General features: G+C 39.5%; 1 protein-coding gene across 1 annotated transcript in view; it reads right to left on the minus strand.

The window, feature by feature from the left end:
- LOC104617391 (molybdenum cofactor sulfurase-like) overlaps positions 1-17,533 on the minus strand; it is a gene marked incomplete at its 3' end in the record, with an annotated part of 104,114 nt that overhangs the window by 19,665 nt on the left and 66,916 nt on the right. The window lies entirely within an intron of this gene.

The following is a 17,533-nucleotide window of genomic DNA, read 5'->3' on the forward strand; positions in this document are numbered from 1 at the left end:
TAAATGGTAATCAAATTGCCAGGATGAAAAGGATGCAAGGTTTTATCACTTTGTTGTCTATATTTTCCTCACAATCAGGGAAGTAACTGAAACAAAAATATGTAAGACAGAATGTTGGAAATAGTATGAGGTAACACTGTCAGCTCAGATCTGCCCAGAGACTGCAAGAAGACCCAGCAGGGATCTGAACTTTGAAACCTAATTGGGACTGCCTAGATATGTACATTATTAAACAAATAGAGAAAACATAATAGACACCATGCCTTACTGAATTTTAGTTGCCTGAGGTTGCAGAATCAAGTTCATCTTTGAATGTAAGATGCTGTCTAAAAATCAGTCACTAACCTAGACAGTGTTCACTTACAGTAGGTATACTGAAATAAAAAAAAAGAACATAGTGTTAAAATTATACTGGTAACTGTATTTTTTTCTTCCTTTTAGCATTAGTGTTTATTCAAAGGTATATTATAAAGGAGATTATCTTACTTTTACTGTGCAGTTTAGCTTAATGTCATGCAAAGTCTGTCAGAAAAAATGTCATGCAAAGACTGTCAGAAAAGTCTTTTTTTTTTTTTTCAAGCAGAAACAGATGTCAAAGATATTTTCCCCTATGGAAATCAGACAAATAGTACTGTCATTGCTTTCTTTTTTTCCTGCAGATCTGTAATGCATATAGTAATTATATCACCATGGGATGTCAAATCACTGTGGTATATGAAGCCACAAAATCTCTGTTGCAATTGATAACTATATGTTCCAGTACAAATGAAGTTATACTGTGCTTTATTTTAAATTTAAGAATAGAATTTCATCCCTACAATAAGGTTATTCCCTATAAATTGTTAGAATTCTGGTTTTGGCTTAAGGAAAAATGGGCAAGAAGCAGAAGGCAGTGTCTGGATGTTCATATATTTTCAGTGGAGCACTGGGAAAAGCTGCCTGATTTAATGGTGTCTAAACCTGGTAAGGCAAGTTAAAGAGAGGTAAACAGATTTTCCAGCTGTAGCAGTTGTCTAATAAATTGGGTTGCTGCAACTTAATGAGCCTTGCCTCACCTGTATTTTACACTATGACTGACTATGACAACTCCCATGTCCTCGGAGTCTCAGGGGTAAGAATTTGGCTGCACACTTCTGGTTACACTGTCATGCACAGCCTGGAGCACAGAAGCAGCCTTAAAACTCCTGCTTGTGAAATGAAAACAGCTCAGTTCAGGATTTGGGTTTTGGCCTCTTCCCCAAATGAAAACTTTGGATTGGAGGTCTCGTCGTGTATTTAGGTTTTCAATGGAAACTGAACTGGCATGAGAACAATGTAAATAATATTCTCTTATTAAACCTTAAAAAAAGCAGTGTATGCCTGGGAAGTTATTGGTTTGCAATGAAGTGATCAATCAGCTATTATTACAGAAAGAGTTATTTATTCTTTATATATTATATGTATATAAATATTATACACAATATTTATTCTGAGGACAGCATGACTCAAAGACTTTTTCAATCATGAGGAGCCCTAAAACAGTCAAGTCATTATACGTTTACTGAGTTGATACGCTGATGTTTCTGCAACATCAAGTTCTTGCTACGTTTTCTGAAGTTTAATCTCTACCTGTAATCAACACACACCTCAGCACAGCCCAGAGGAAAGGTGAGGAGGAGACATGGTTTCTTTTTTTACTTTTTGTACAGTTAAGTCTACAGTCACGCTGACAGCAAGGCAGGGCAAAGCAGACAGCAAAATTAGAAATAGTCAGAAATACAGTACCATAGCTATTGCTCACCCTCCGATGGTGCACGCTGATCAGTCTGTTTGCCTGGACACTGCCTGAGATGCTGTTTGTCCAGCCAGAATTCAAAGGCAAAGGATGTAAGATACGGCTTACACACAGGACCACGCGGTGGTCTCAGTGACTTATTCATACGGAATCGAAAAATTAATCTGTCCCATGACATGGGGTCCCATGCCTCTGTTACTTTGGATATTAGCTACAGGCTTTGATTTCCATTAGGCTTGGAGGAAGAAAGAGTTCTTAATTTGTCAGATGAAAAAATATTCAACATGCAATATGCTGCATCTATCCCTATGGCTTAGATATTGCTTGGTCAGTAATTCCATGAAAATACTCTAGTGATATACTCTCCTCTTTGTTTGTGTGTATAGTTTTCCTTTTTCTACATGTCATTTGCACCTTGAAAATGTGTTGACAGTGTAATTTGTGGACATAAATACAGTGAGAGAATACTACTCTTCCTCCACTCTCTTCAGGACACCCACAGAAGAGCAAATTTAATAGACTTGTGAAGTATTTTCACACCTTTTCAATATGCCACTATAGATTTAAAAGTATCTGAATGACCCCCACACGGTATTTAACGATGGTTGGGCTGTCCTTGTTAAATTCTTTGTGTACCTGAGGAGAAAAAGTTTCTGAAATCTTAAATTAATGGATTATTAATCTAACTTGGGAAAGCAGCAGACATAAGAAAAGTTTACTTAAATAAGATGTTCTGCTAAGAATTCTTATGATCACATACATTTTTAACATTCCTGCGGCCATTTAAATCACTGAACATAGATCTCGTTGGCTGTTAAAACTGCTTCATTAACTACAAAATGATCTCTTCAAGATTCACATTCCCTCCTTTAGCTCATAATTTAAATAAACCAGGCTAGGATAAGAAATCTTCCTTTATCTTTGACTCACAGTTCTGACTGCCAAGCATTTGTGTTCATCAGACAGGAAGGGAGATTAAATGAGAACTTATTCAGTACTCCCTGCATGGGAGAAGTATGTGTTAATTTACTTTTTCTTACACATGGAGAACTGAAATAAAACTCATATTTGCTATACTTTAACTGTAGTTATACTATAAGTTTGATTCATCAAATAATATGAATTCCTGAAAATTTTATATAGTTGATGTTAAAAGGTAGCACATCCACTAAGGTATGCATACTATTACAATAAAGATTTATTGAAAATGTTAATAGCATGCAGGTATTAGAGAAATTTTGAGAACACAAAATTAATCTATCTACATTCCTATACATATCTCATATAAATGAAGACTGCGGGTGGTTCATACTGCCAACATTAATCTTCATATACTTTATTCCATAATAGAAAGTTTTACAGAAAATATTTAGGATGTCTGCTACAAACTGGCACACTAACAATTTAGGAGACCATTCTCCTTTTACAAGAGAAGCATAGCACAGTTTGATTCGCATTTTGTATAGAAGCTGAACACATTGAAATGTTTTCTTCTCTGGAGTTAAAGTTTTTCATCAATTCCATTAATGTTTACCTGTGCTCTGTTGCAAACTTCCATAAGCAACACAGTTTAAAGAATACAAACAAGAAAATGATGAAGGTGTTCAACCTTCTTGGAAATGCAATCATGTTGTTAAGATAAAATTGTCTTTGTTATATACTATTATCTAAAAAATTCTGGAGACCAAGTCCTGGTTAACCACACCACAGCATTTAGATCTCACTAAAATTTAAAATTGCACCTTGCATCTGTGTGTGTAAAACTCACTGTAAACCCACCACTCAGCAACAGAGGACAGAAAGACTTACAGCTGCATTAAGTTGTTGCATCTAGAATTTATACTTATACACAGTCAAAGCTTGCATGAAGGAATTTTTCCATAGTTATCTGTCTACTGGTAAATCAACTATGGTTTTTTGCTTACGAGAGTCCTTATACATATTCACACATATAAAATCCAAAATTCTTTAGAAAATGTCAGCTAAAGTGCATGGTCCTGCTTCTTTTTGTTGATCTAATTTAATCATCACATTCATTAAATGCCAAGAGGTAATTCTTATGAACAGTTAGAGAGGTGGTTTTCCTGCTCATCCCCAATTCTGTAGCAATCTGCCTAGGAAAATCAGCTAGAAATGTCTAGATAGAGAATCAATGAGAATTCATGTATTTTTAAAATTGCTTTAAATGATTAAAAGGGATTAAATTTGGCATACAGAATGTAATCAAAGGTCTCCTGTTGAGTCCAACATGAGATGAATTGGGCCAACACACCTCTACAAAGCAGTTCTGTCACTCTCCTCACAATGAGCTCATGCTCTCTCATTTACTGCATTACATTTTTGAAAGCCTGCGAATGTTCCTCCTAGGCTTTTAGCACAATGGAGCACAACCCCCCCTCTCTGGGGATATGTGTCTTGTACTAGCAAAGGGTCATACTAAAGCAAGTACAAAAAATAAATATTTGAAATATTGAAATTAATGGTAACAGAAAAATGAAAAAAATACTTTGACCTTGGAAATGTTACAGCAGCTTCAGTATGAAATTATTGGTAAATATTGAACATTTTGATGCTAACTGTAAAAATATGACTAAATATTAAAACTTACACAAGATACAAGTTATATCTAAATTAAAGGAGAACTATGAAGTTTCCAAGAAATAGTCCATTTTGACTGAAAGATGTCTGCCTTCTACATTAGGAAATCATCCAAAGTGATGATTTCAGTGAAACAGCAGTCAAAATTTCAACAAATTACTTTAATAATGCTTTTCAGAAAGAGCAAGATGTCAAACTTAACTGGAATTCTGGCAACTTCAGAAAATAATTTTTAAAAAGGAAGTGAAACATGACGCTATTTGTGGAATTTTTAGTACTTTCAGACAGACAGACATGCATTTTCCGTATATAATGTAGAAACTAAAAACTGCATCCAAAAAATCTGATTATTAATTAATTAGATTGAGGGTAGGAATCTCTGCCAAGCAACATTCCTATACCATTATTCAATGTGGCTCTGCAGAATAAGATTTTCCATGTAAGAAGAATAATTTAAGATGAATATGTATTAAAATAACTGTGAGCAAATATCTGATCTTGGATCAAAAGGCAAGCTTTCAAAAGACAAATTTTGTATATGATATCTACAGACTTCCAGAAACATCCAGGTCATTCAAAGGAGCATTTATACTTAACAAAAAGCAAGGCAATTTTTAGGATGTCCACCTGATCCAGTATACTAACACAAAACCAAAGATAACAGTGGATGGCTGAATATGAAGGCACTGTTTTCTACTCAGATGTGCAATATCCAAAGAAGACAGACAGAACCACAGCTAAGTGTATGACACTCAGCAAAAGAATATACAGCATCCTTATTATACAAGCGGAGCTCTAATATTCAGACCACTGGACCCAAAATGCTTTTGTCTCACTGCATTACCGGTGCCTTCTAAATTATGCTGAGAATCAAATCAGCATGAAATCTATTTCTTTAGAAGAAAAGATAGTCTCATGTGTAAACAACTGATGTGTAAAACCTTATTTTGAAAGATTTCTGTCACACAGAGATGTGATTTGAAATGCACTAGAACCAAGTAGTCAAGATGACACTAGAAAAAGGTTACGAAATGATTAGCACTAAAAGATGATTAGAGATAACTTGGTGTCCACATATTGGCATTCCACAATGAAGGATTATACTTCTTTTATTCATACACATGCTTTGATAAATTTGATAAAAGCTCATGTAAGGTTTATCTTTTAACTTCTGTTTCTCACAGAAAATCTCAGGCTAACAGTGACTCTGGCTCCTTATTTTGATACAGTCCTTCTAAACTAACCCATCATGACAAAATACTGGAAAAATGTAGATACACAACAAACAAGACCTAAGCATAATCTGATATGAACAACATCCTTGTTTAATACTGATCAGGACTTCAAAGCAGCTGCCTTCATTTGTATACTGACAGCAGAAAAATTTTTTTTTAAATTTTGCATTTGTAGGAAGGGTTAACTGTGTTACCGTTACTGAGCATGAATTTATTGTTTTGCCCAGGACAGACCATGCTAAATTTGTTGTTGACAAAAGCAGCATGCCATTTTTCTCACTTAAACTGGTTATATATTAGTGTAGCTAACTTATGAGCAACCAAGACATCTCTAATTTAGGTCAAAATGAGTAATAATAAGAGTTAGATTCATACTAACCACTTCTTAGCAGTGGATGTTATGAAGAAAATCCATGCAATCTATGTTGCTGAACTTACAAGCTATTCACATCAGCAGCCATCCAAAAAAAAAAAGTAAAAAAGAGGCCACTTGAGCATACTATCTGAAAACATAACTGCAAATGTCTGTGAAACACCTCAAAGGAATTAAGGGGTGTTCCTCTAAGAAGGTTACACAGCTGACAGCCCAGCTGAAGTGCCTCTACACCAATGAACGCAGCATGAGTGACAAACAGGAGGAGTTGGAAGCCACCATTCTGCTAGAAAGCTATGACCTGGTTGCCGTTACTAAAACGTGGTGAGGTGAATCCCATGACTGGAGTGTGGCTATCGATGGCTCCAAGCTGTTCAGAAGGGACAGGCGAGGAAGCAAGAAAGACTGGAAAAAGGGAAACATTGCACCCATTTTTAAAAAGGGTAGAAAGGAGGATGCTAGGAGCTACGGACCAGTCAGCTTCACCTCTATGCCTGGGAAGATCGTGGAACAGATCCTCCTAGAAGCTATGCTAAGGCACATGGAGAACAGGGACGTGGTTCAAGACAGCCAGCATGGCTTCACCAAGGGCAAGTCCTGCCTGACCAACCTAGTGGCCTCCTAGGATGGAGTGACCGCATCAGTGGACAAAGGATGAGCTACGAATGCCATCTATCTGGGCATCTGTAAGGCCTTTGACATGGTCCCCCACAACATCCTTCTTTCTAATTTGGAGAGATGTGGATTTGATGGGTGGACTGTTGAGTGGATAAGGAAACGGTTGGATGATTGGCTCCAGAGGGTAGTTGTCAATGTCTCAATGTCCAGATGGATATAGGTGACAAGTGCTGTCCCTCAGGGGTCTGTCTTGGGACCAGTACTGTTTAATATCTTCATCAATGACATATCAACAGTGGGTTCAAGTGCACCCACAGCAAGTTTGCAGATGACACCAAGCTGAGTGGTGCAGTTGACACGCCTGAGGGACAGGACGCTATCCAGAGGGACCTGGACAAGCTCGAGGAATGGACCCGTGTGAACCTCATGAGGTTCAACAAGGCCAAGCGCAAGGTCCTGCACCTGGGTCAGGGCAACCCCCGGCATCAGACCAGGCTGGGGGATGAAGGGATTGAGAGCAGCCCTGCCGAGAAGGACTTGAGGGGACTGGTGGATGAAAAGCTGGACATGAGCCAGTAATGTGCGCTTGTAGCCCATAAGGCCAACCCTATCCTGGGCTGCATCCAAAGAAGCGTGGGCAGCAGGTTGAGGGAGGGGATTCTGCCCCTCTTCTCTTCTCTGGTGACCCCACCTGGAGTCCTGAGCACAGGAGAGACATGGACCTGTTGGAGCGGCTCCAGAGGAGGGCCACCAAAATGATCAGAGGGATGAAACACCTCTCCTCTGAGGACAGGTTGAGAGAGTTGGAGTTGTGCAGCCTGGAGAAGAGAAGGCTGTGGAGAGACCTTATTGCAGCCTGCCAGTACTTAAAGGGGGCTTATAAGAAAAGTGGGGACAAACCTTTTAGCAAGGCCTGTTGTGATAGGACAGTGGTAATGATTTTAAAGTAAAAGATTTAGACACTCTATAAAGAAGAATTTTTTTCACAGTGAGGGTGGTGAAACATGAGAACAGGTTGCCCAGAGAGCTGCCCCATCCCTGGAAACATTCCAGGTCAGGTTGGATGAGGCTCTTAGCAACCTGATCTAGTTGCAGATGTCCCTGCCCATTGCAGGGGGATTGGACTAGATGACATTTAAAGGTCCCTTCCAACCCAAACTATCCTATGATTCTACAAAGTGTGAAATAGGAGATACAATCCTTTCAGCATAAGTACTTTCCCTGCTGTAACTCTAAAACTTTTTATCAGAAAATTCACCGACAATAAAGCTTTTACAATCATTTGACACAGTTATTAAGCCATAGCAGATGTTATTTGATAATATAAATGCCTAGATATGGAAAAAGTAGATTATAATAATGCTAGAGAATCTCTCTGAATTTTTTAATTGAACACAGACTGAAATGTGACAGCCAAGTGTTTAATCAAATCTAAGTATTTCCTGTTTTGGAAACCGTTGCGTATGTGAAAGTCAAGGAAAAAACCTTTTTCTCAAGAGCATAAATATTTTCCTTTTTCTTCTGAATTAAATCTGTTTGAGAAGCCTGTAGACTTTTTTTCCCGGGTTCCCAAGAGCACAACTGCCAGATGCACTCTTGCATATATTTGACTAGTAAGAAGATGAAAAAAAAGCAACAAAACCATGCTTTGTACTTGTAACATTCAAATACTAGCCTGAGTGATATCATCTAAACATTTAAACTACTCTGTTTCTATATCTCTCTTTTTCCCCACTAGGAAGCCAGTGGCCGCTAAATTTTTTGAAAAAGTAGCTCTCTGTAGATTAGCTATAAATAAAAAATTAAATAATAAGGATATCACATAAGAATACACAATCTAAGTCATGAAATTTAAGATTTTTTTTGAGTCTTCTGCTATTAACAGACAAACCTTTATGTGCGTTTCAGCTCGCTCTCTTGTATTCCAACTTTATTTAGACTGCAAAAATATAACCTTCTTTTAAATGATAAGACTTGTCTCTGATGATATAGATCAAGAATACCTTTCAAAACAGATTTCAGAAGCATGATTCTGAGTGGAAGGAAGTCACTGAACTTGAAAAAAATCCAGTGAAAATGAAGATCTCTGTCAAAACATCACATACATGGTTGCCATATGATACATGAAGGTGTCTCAGTTTCCTTTTGTGAAGCCTTTATGATGAGTTCATGGATCTCAAGGGGTCCATGCACAACAGGCTAAAAAACACTGGGTTTTAGCACTGTATTCCTGAAAAGGGCAAATGAAAGTAAGCAGGAAAGGTTAACATCAACTCATGATACTATAGTGCATTAGTGTGTTATAGTAGAGGAGATGCTTCATCATTTGCGGTCAGGCATTTCCTGACATAGCCTTGGTATCAGTTTCTATTAGAGGAGTATACTTTAATATAATGATTATTTGCATTACGGACAAAATGTTAAAGGCAATGACCTAGCCCCACCCCATTTCGGAAAGAACTAAATCTGGATTGCATTCAGTCAGTAACTTTAATTGCCAGGCACTCCACCATGCCTCCCTCTGCCCCCCGCCCACCAAAAAGAACAAACCAAACACACACTAGTAAGGGGACAGAATCTGCTATAAAGGGAGAAAATAAGTATTTCCCAGAGGTTTTGCTTCCAAGAGGATCCACACAGAAATACCACACTGCAATTAGCATAAACCTACTCTTACTTAAAGTACAAGCTGAAGTCCCTGTTAATGTTCAGAGAAGTTTCTGGACTAGAGATTGACTTAAATACATATGCCCCAGTGCTTTACTGAATTGGAGAATAGACACCAGTATTCCTCTCCCTGCCACTTTCATTGCTCTGCATTACTATGTTTTAAAACCCAACTTAATGTTCTTTCCTAAGTCTGAAAGTTGTTCCCCGCCACTGTTCCCACAGAGAGGCCTGGGTGGGTGTTGCCCGCTCTCCTCCCCACTCTCATCCCCCTACACCTTCTCCTTTAGGCGTCCAAAACAGTCCGTGATTTACCTGGCACACACACCTCAGTTCTGCGTGAAACTCAGCCCTGGGCAGGGAGCCACGCGGCAGAGCTGGATGGGATTTTACAATGCAACAGGTTTCAATGGGAAAACAACAAAACTGTTGAGACCGAGGTCGTTCAAAATGCAGGGTTTGTGCAGCCAGACAACCTTGCTCCGAGGGTGTGTGTCTCTGGAGATGCAGCCAGGGCCCGCCATGGAGCTGTGCTTGCAAAGGCACACCATCAGTCCTAGCAAATGGACTGATGTGGGGTTCACAGCCCCGGTTTCTTTGCTCTATCTGGCAACAGGGAGGGCCATAAAGGATTCAGCTCTCATCCAGACATGGGAAATTAAACTTCGCCTTCACAGCCGTGAACAGGCAAGCCTGTGAGCACCGACTCCACACGGGGACCTGAGTGTCTCTGTGGTGCCAAGTCCACCGGCTGGCAGAGGGCCTAGGTGCTATGGCAGCCGTACGTAGTAGTATCCTGCAGTTCGACTCATTTACTCCCCAAAACAGAAAGACCTGTGGAAACCCCAGATTGCAACAGTTGCTCTGGAGCCCACTGCAGCAGAGGCCATGCAGAAGACTTGCCAGAAACTTTGTTACATGCCGATGGGAATGGCCCTGACCCAAAACTGGTGACAGCTTCTGATGAGCCATCACTAGTCATTTGCAGATCAGAGACATGTGAAGAGATGGAGACATTCATCCATATTTCTAGAATTTCCCCACCCACTGCTAACAGTTCATTAAAAATACCCTTCCCAAGGCAGCCCCCCGCCCTGCCTGATGGAGCTCCCCTCGCATGAGTGGGTCAGCTCCAGGAGCAGACCCCGCTCTCCCTGTGTGGGGCTGCCACCCTTGAAGCAGCCCCCTCACATCACCACGTCTGGGGCTCAGGGCTGCCACCCTTACAGGCATGTTTCAACACTTCCTCCATTTTTGTCACCTCCATTCTACTTTTTCTCATTTCTACTGGCTCATGCCTTTGTCCTGCTCACAGAATCACAGAATCATTAAGGTTGGAAAAGACCTTTAAGATCACCAAGTCCAACCATCAATGCAACATCATCTAATGCTTTAAAAAATCCCAAAATGGAAAAAATAAACCTCTTGTCATGGTCCTTCCCTGTCCTGATGACCTTACCACTCTTCCGCTGCTTGAGCAGCAGAGCTACTGTAGCATGAGGAAGGAGCAGGGAAGCCCCTCACCAAAGGTTAAAAAAAGCACTAATTGCTTTTCTGGGGAAGGAGGGATGACGTGAGAAAGATTCCTCCCTTCTTGTGTGGTTCTGGAGAGGCACAGGGATGTGTCCCGTGCAGGTCCAGGCTCACAGGTAGCACACACTTCTGCCCAGGCTCGGTGATTTTTGCACATCTCAGGCTGCACTCTGTAAACTGAGATTAAACCTACTCCAAAGGAGCCAATAAAGTTTCAGGAGCCAATAAAGTTTCAGGAGCCAACTCAGAACAATTTCATCATCACTATGGAAGTATTTAAAATACACACACACAAGAGAGAGGATTCAGAGCACATAAAAACCAGGTTAAAATAATGTTAAATATCTAAATTGACCCCCTGATACTAGTTACAGCTCTTCAGTATGTCTGCCTCAGCTCATGCTTTTGTCTCTAAGACTTCAGGAGTCGAACGAAGAGCACTGTACTAATTATATACTATACCATGGAGTATTTACAGCAATTCCTGAGAACTGCCTGAGGTAAAAAGAGAGAGGAGAGAGCAAAAGCTTTAATTCCTGCACTTTGAAGTAAATCAATCCCTTAACATTATCTGTACAGGACTTATGTTGTAAATATTGTCTGGGTCAAAAAGCCAGTCTCACCCTTTTAGATACTAATATCAAGATATTCTAAGTACACAGTACAAATAGTGAAGAAAAAAATGTGATTTTTATGCCAAACAAGTTACCATTGTTTTTACTCAGATATGAAACAGGTTAATCTATCATAGATGTAAAATATACAAAGCTCAATAAAAAGTGCACAATAAATTTATCACCAGAAAACAAATGCTGTAAAATCTCAATAGCTAGAAATTCACAGATCCTCTTGAAGAAGACTTAGGGAAAAGGTTTGATTCTGAATTTGAGTATAAGAACTCCCTAGGGTGAAACTGTCATGACAGCTTGCTAGCCACAACAACAGCAAAGACACATCCTGGATCAGGCAGACTGTATTTGATCAAAGGCAAAATCAAGTCCTGGTATATAACAGAATTTGTTTGTTTCTTGCTATCATCTCAAAACAGTTTATACTTTAAGAAAAACACATTTTATAATGAGCTCCAAATTTCTTTATTTTATTTAAAAATGCATGCATTGTAGCTCCCTAGCAATTTATGAAGTTTATTTCATAAGTCAATAATTTGGTGCCCGTCATATACTGGGACGGAGGTGCTTAACAATACAGATTGATGCGTGGTGTGATTTACATGAGCCTCTGTGTGCTGGCATGTGACTACATTAGGCACATGATTACTACTGGCTTTCAATGAGACTTTGTCAATGAAAGAAGAAACATGCTTAACCTAGTTCAGCCTACTTCCAAGTAAGAGAATCCATAGTCCAGTTAAAAATTACTTGCATTTAAGGTTTTATTAATTTCATTGTGCTGAACATTGCTAAAAAGTGTGCAAGATCTACTACCCCCCACCCCTGCCTGAAAAAAACCTCCATCTGTATTTATAACCATACTGTAGATTGCAACCTAGCACAAAGACACTCCAGTGTGCCTAAATGTCCTATCTTCCTCAGAGGCAATGTAAATTGCCTGGCATAATGTCTGTGGCACTGTGGCTATATGGCACTGAAGATCTGAACTGGTTTGATTAAAAGTAGTTTGGCAATCTGTACACTGTAACTACATGCTGTAATAGACCCAAACATTTAGACAGTAACCACGATGATGCCTATCTTTTTGGCTCATTCCTAGCATTTACAGCTCTAAGCCCTATATGTGACCCACTTCAGATTGGGATTTCCCAACTTTGTAATAAGAAACACTGAGGATGAAAACACAATGCAAATCTTATTTCTCCCTGGGACATAGTGAAGAGCTCAGGAGAGTACCTTCTGTGGCTCTGGACTCTATAAAACATGAGAGCAGGTACTTCATGAGTAGAGCAGAAGGTGATTCCTTTTTTTCCGCAATCTCTGCTGGAAGAGCCTCATAGTTACAGCTGACTTGGTACACTGCGAAGTGTCTGTCTGAACCTCTGTGGGAAGCACTGAAATGGAGTTTTGTATAACCTGAAAGACCCTAACCACCAATCCTCTCCAGCTGTGTAGCTAAAAAGAAATGCATCACCAGCTGCTCAAACAAAAGTTAAAGAATAAAGGTTGTCTTCAAAATTTGTGAGAGTTTTCGAGGCAAGAGGTTAAGAATATAAATAAGGACATCCAACAGTTGTACAAAAGAATAGAGGTGGAGCTGACTGACTAAAGGAAGCCATCACTGACAACTGAATTGCTTCTCCAAAGTTTTACCTACGTTGTTGTTTCTCTTTGGGTGATTGCCTACTAATCCAAGTTCACAAACCTGTTTTTAAGTGTTTGGTTGAACTCTACAAGCATTTATCAGAGGCACTGCTTTCAGTTTATCCAAGACTCAGTAATTCAAGGTGAATCCTGTGGTGAATCAAGATCAAAAGTGATCCTCACAGAATTCCATTTGGCTCACTGATTTACAATTTTCAGTTTATTCTATGTTGAGTTTTTGGGCAATGAAACAACTTCAGTATTGAAAAAAAAAATCACCCTAGAGGGATATGCAAAATGATATATGAATGCCTCCTTAATGGTGGGAGCAAAGCTTTCCTTTGCATCAAATATTGAAGAAGCTGGCCGGCTCCAGTGATGGCTGTCAGAAAAACACAGAAAATGTCAACTGCCACCTTGGATGTCCTGAGAGGTAACAAGACAGACTGCGTGAAGATTTCCAGCATATATTTACACTTCAGCAGAGAAGGGACAGAGTAACAGGTTATTTGAACCTTCTTATAATTACTCAGAAAGCAAAAAATCCCATTTTCATTCATTTCTCCAGAGCTCTTGTTTTCAAAAACAGTTGTAAGAGTTGTCAGAATTAAGTTCTGTCAGCTGCATGCTATTAACATTTCCACCAAATCCTTACTGTAAGAGTATGCATACATATACAAATGAAAGAACTTCATCTGCCTTTCAGACAGGGAGAGCAGCTGTGTGAGTCCTATACAGTTCTGCTCAGTGGCCTCCAGCCTTTCATCTCTGAAGGACGGGGTGGCACTGGGGTGTGAGGATGAGGAAGAAACTTGCTCACACTCTTGTTTCCTGTTGAGGCTTACAAGTCCCTGTCAGTGGCTGCAACAGGTCTGTCAGGTACAGAAGGCAGCCTCATGGTGCCACTGCCCATTAGAAACTAGATGAAGACCCCTGTCACTTCCTAAGTGTCATCACTGCTGTTTGAAAGGATGTTTGTTCAGGAATTTTATGGATTTGGAAATTCACTCCTAAGTGGCCCTGTTTGGAGATCCCTAAACATTCCACAAAAATGTGGAAGCAGCATAACAAAATGCTTTGAACTAGTCAAGTACTAGTCAAGTACAAGAAGTACTAGTCAACAGAGTGATATTTAAGCGCCCTTAACCACATTAAAATAATCATGCGCAGATGGACAGAGCCCTGGAGTGTGGAGTCAATGGGCATACGCTAGACTACAAGGTGAGCATGTGCATTAAGTATTGTGCTCTTCTACATGCAGTCCAGTCCTTAAGTGATTTCTCAGCACTATGAAGAGTTTCTGTGGAATAAACCAGCACCTGTCACTCTATTTTTTCTTTCTATGCTGACAGAAACATGTAACAATTCTAAAGAGACATCCTCAGGTAGAAAACCAGCTTTTTGCCAAGGGATTCTTGAGCTGCTCCATATTCACCACCCAGCCTCATGATTTTGTCTCCAGCTCTTGGGATCCTAGTGATAGCTCTCATCCCTACCTTTCTGCCCCCGTTCTCCTCTCCTTCATTCCCTTCCCCTAAGCATGTACAAACTCAGCATGTAATTGAGGATCCAAACCATGTCACTGTACACATACCTGCATAGGCATGCACAGAGTTGTCCCAGTGATCCCTATTCTCCACTATAGTACATGGGTGGGCCCTAATTAAGGGATCTAACCTTTTATCTGCAGGTCAGTTATGTCAGTCACTGAGTCACCTCAAAAATAAAAAGCTACAGCATCAAAAATAAAGAATTATTGGTTAAGGACAATGCATCATAGACTAAAAAAGCATGGGTGCTGCTTTGGGGCTGTCAAATCATTCAAGCATGAGAGGCAAGAGCCACTAAAACTTGTCAGGGACAAAGTCATGCCATCTGGACTTCCAAAGCTTTTGAAAATGCATTTGGAAATGAAAAATACACAACAGTTAATGCACTAGATATTTCACACTGGTAGACTAAGATGCAGATATCCAATTTACAGATAACACAACAGCTTCTTTTCCCTTAGTCATAAATTCCAGGATGATCAGATTCTGAATAGCACTCCCAGATACAAAAGAAAAATAGGGCAGATGATGAATATTTTATCGCTGAATTCTTGCTATACATAATCATATTATTTTATTATCTCATGCTGTGAAGAAAAAAAGGGAAATGAGGCTAGATTTGTGAATGATAATAATAATTTGTCAAGCTGTTTGATACAAGGATGAAAATACAATAAACATGATTTTAAAAGTTGAGATAGAAAGACTGGTTACAGCCATGAAATAGGAAAATGTGGAAGTGATTTAAGGGTATTAAAGGAATGTAAAAGAGTCTGCGATAGAATAATTTATATAGCAAGAACAATAAAATAAAGTACAAGAAACACTAGCAAAAGCTGTATCCATTAAGACGAAAGGTAAACATTTTGACAGTCCTGGGAAGGAAAGATGAATAAACAACTTCATTACAAATTGCGACTCAAGTTTCTCCTGGACTCAGAAACAGTCATTTCCTTAGTACACTGCACTTTGATTATATGTGGACAGGGAATACCTTGTGCTAACGGTATTCAGATGCACATAGTCTAATCCACTTTTCCAATAGTTTTTGTTAGACTTCATATATCTTTATGAATTACCACATGAAATGACATGTTTCAGTGTATTCATTCCTAATGTCAATCCAGCACTGTAAACGATCTTTTTTAAAAAAACAATTTTAAGAAATCAACCTTTTGAAATCACAAAGACATGCCTAAAGAGAGAATGTAGATGAGCTCAGTAGAGGTGTACAGAATCAATCACAGAATCACAGAGGCTGGAAAAGACCCCTGGGGATCTCCAGTCCAACCTCCTGCCCAAAGCAGATCCAGCTGGAGCCAGTTGCTCAGGGCCTCCTGGCCTTCTCCAGATGAGCTTGGATACCTCCAAGGATGGAGTCTCCTTACTGCAATTTGGCAGGGATAAAGCCTGGCTAGAGTTGCTGTTTATATGAGAAATAATGGCCCAAGTGTTTCAGTCACTAGCAAAGAAATGGAAACATGGCCCACAGATAAGGTAATCGTATTCGCTTTGGCCATGGTGGCCTGGCATTTCATTTGAAGTGTAGTAGTTCTGTTCCTAGCTGCTTTACCTCGGTATTTTATTATCAGGAAAACACTTTAAAATATAACAAAGCAAAACCCCATAACATCTGAAAGAAAAAAAACAGACTTTTAATGAAATAGCTTGGAGGACATTGATTGAAAATTCCAGTGCTGCTGTTTCTATTTTTTCAAGAATGTGATTATCCTCATTCCTGACCTATCTTTGAAATCTTCAAGCCTCTCCAGGTAGGACTTTACGTCTCCAGAGTTCACTAGGGATTACGGACAGCATCAATAATGCTCTAAACATGAACTTTTAAATATTAGGTTTTCAAATAATATCCAAAGGATTACATGAGGACAAATGTAAATATTTACCTACGTACAATGACTCAGACTGTCTGTGTGACACTTCGGTGTATGACGAGAAATAGTATCACATGCCTGGGTATCCAGCTGTCAGATTCGATTATTTGAGTTCAGTTCCTTCAATCCAAGATTAGACACTCTGTACCCACCCTGACTGAGAAGTCAAATTGGACAAATTCTTTTGTTTATAACTGTAGTAGAAAAAGTTTAAAGTTTTACCCTCCCTCTGATCCGGTAAAAAAAGCCCTTGACAGCAGCACAACCCTCAAATACCTGAAAGACTTATAATTAGTCAACCTCTGAAAAATCCTGAAAAAGAGACCAGATATAGAGCTCCCCTTAAGGTTCCCACATACCTTTCCCCTCTTAATTAAAAAAAGGATAAAAGCAGAATTGAGATCTAAAACGCATTTCAGAAATTTTTATCCGCTATCTCAGGACTCATGTGTCAATTACCTCTAGAAAAACCACTCAGAAATTAGAGCCTGCCCAGGTCAAATTAAAGCAGGTTTTCTCCTTGGCTTGCAGGTGATGCAAAAGCACACTAGGATACCATGATTTTTATGCCCTTTCACCTTGACTTGCAGTGAGTGCTGCACTTCAAAGCCTTTTTGGTTTGAAAAAACAGAAACAGAGGTCAGAACGCCAATGTTTCCCTGTTGTTTTTACTTACTAAATTAAAAGATTAACTGGATGTTCACCATACTAATTTCCACTTCAGAGATAATGCACGGCCTCGTACAGCAAAAGCACCAGGCTAATGTGGCCAGCCTCTACATTTACCAGTCCAGAACCAAAACCCTACAGCAGCACTCAGAGCACACACATCTAGAAGAGGTGCACACACATGAAGCATCATTATGCATTACTACATGTACAGTGACAGGTCAGACATTTACATCGTGGGAGATGCAGGACATTGTGCTGCTGAATACACATCCATAAACAAATGCAAGGCATGAATGGCTTTTTTTACCATTTCCCCTTTTCACCTCTAGCCTCTCCCAAGGACTA

This window comes from Phaethon lepturus, unplaced genomic scaffold (assembly GCF_000687285.1).
Source record: "Phaethon lepturus isolate BGI_N335 unplaced genomic scaffold, ASM68728v1 scaffold2112, whole genome shotgun sequence".
NCBI lineage: Eukaryota > Metazoa > Chordata > Aves > Phaethontiformes > Phaethontidae > Phaethon > Phaethon lepturus.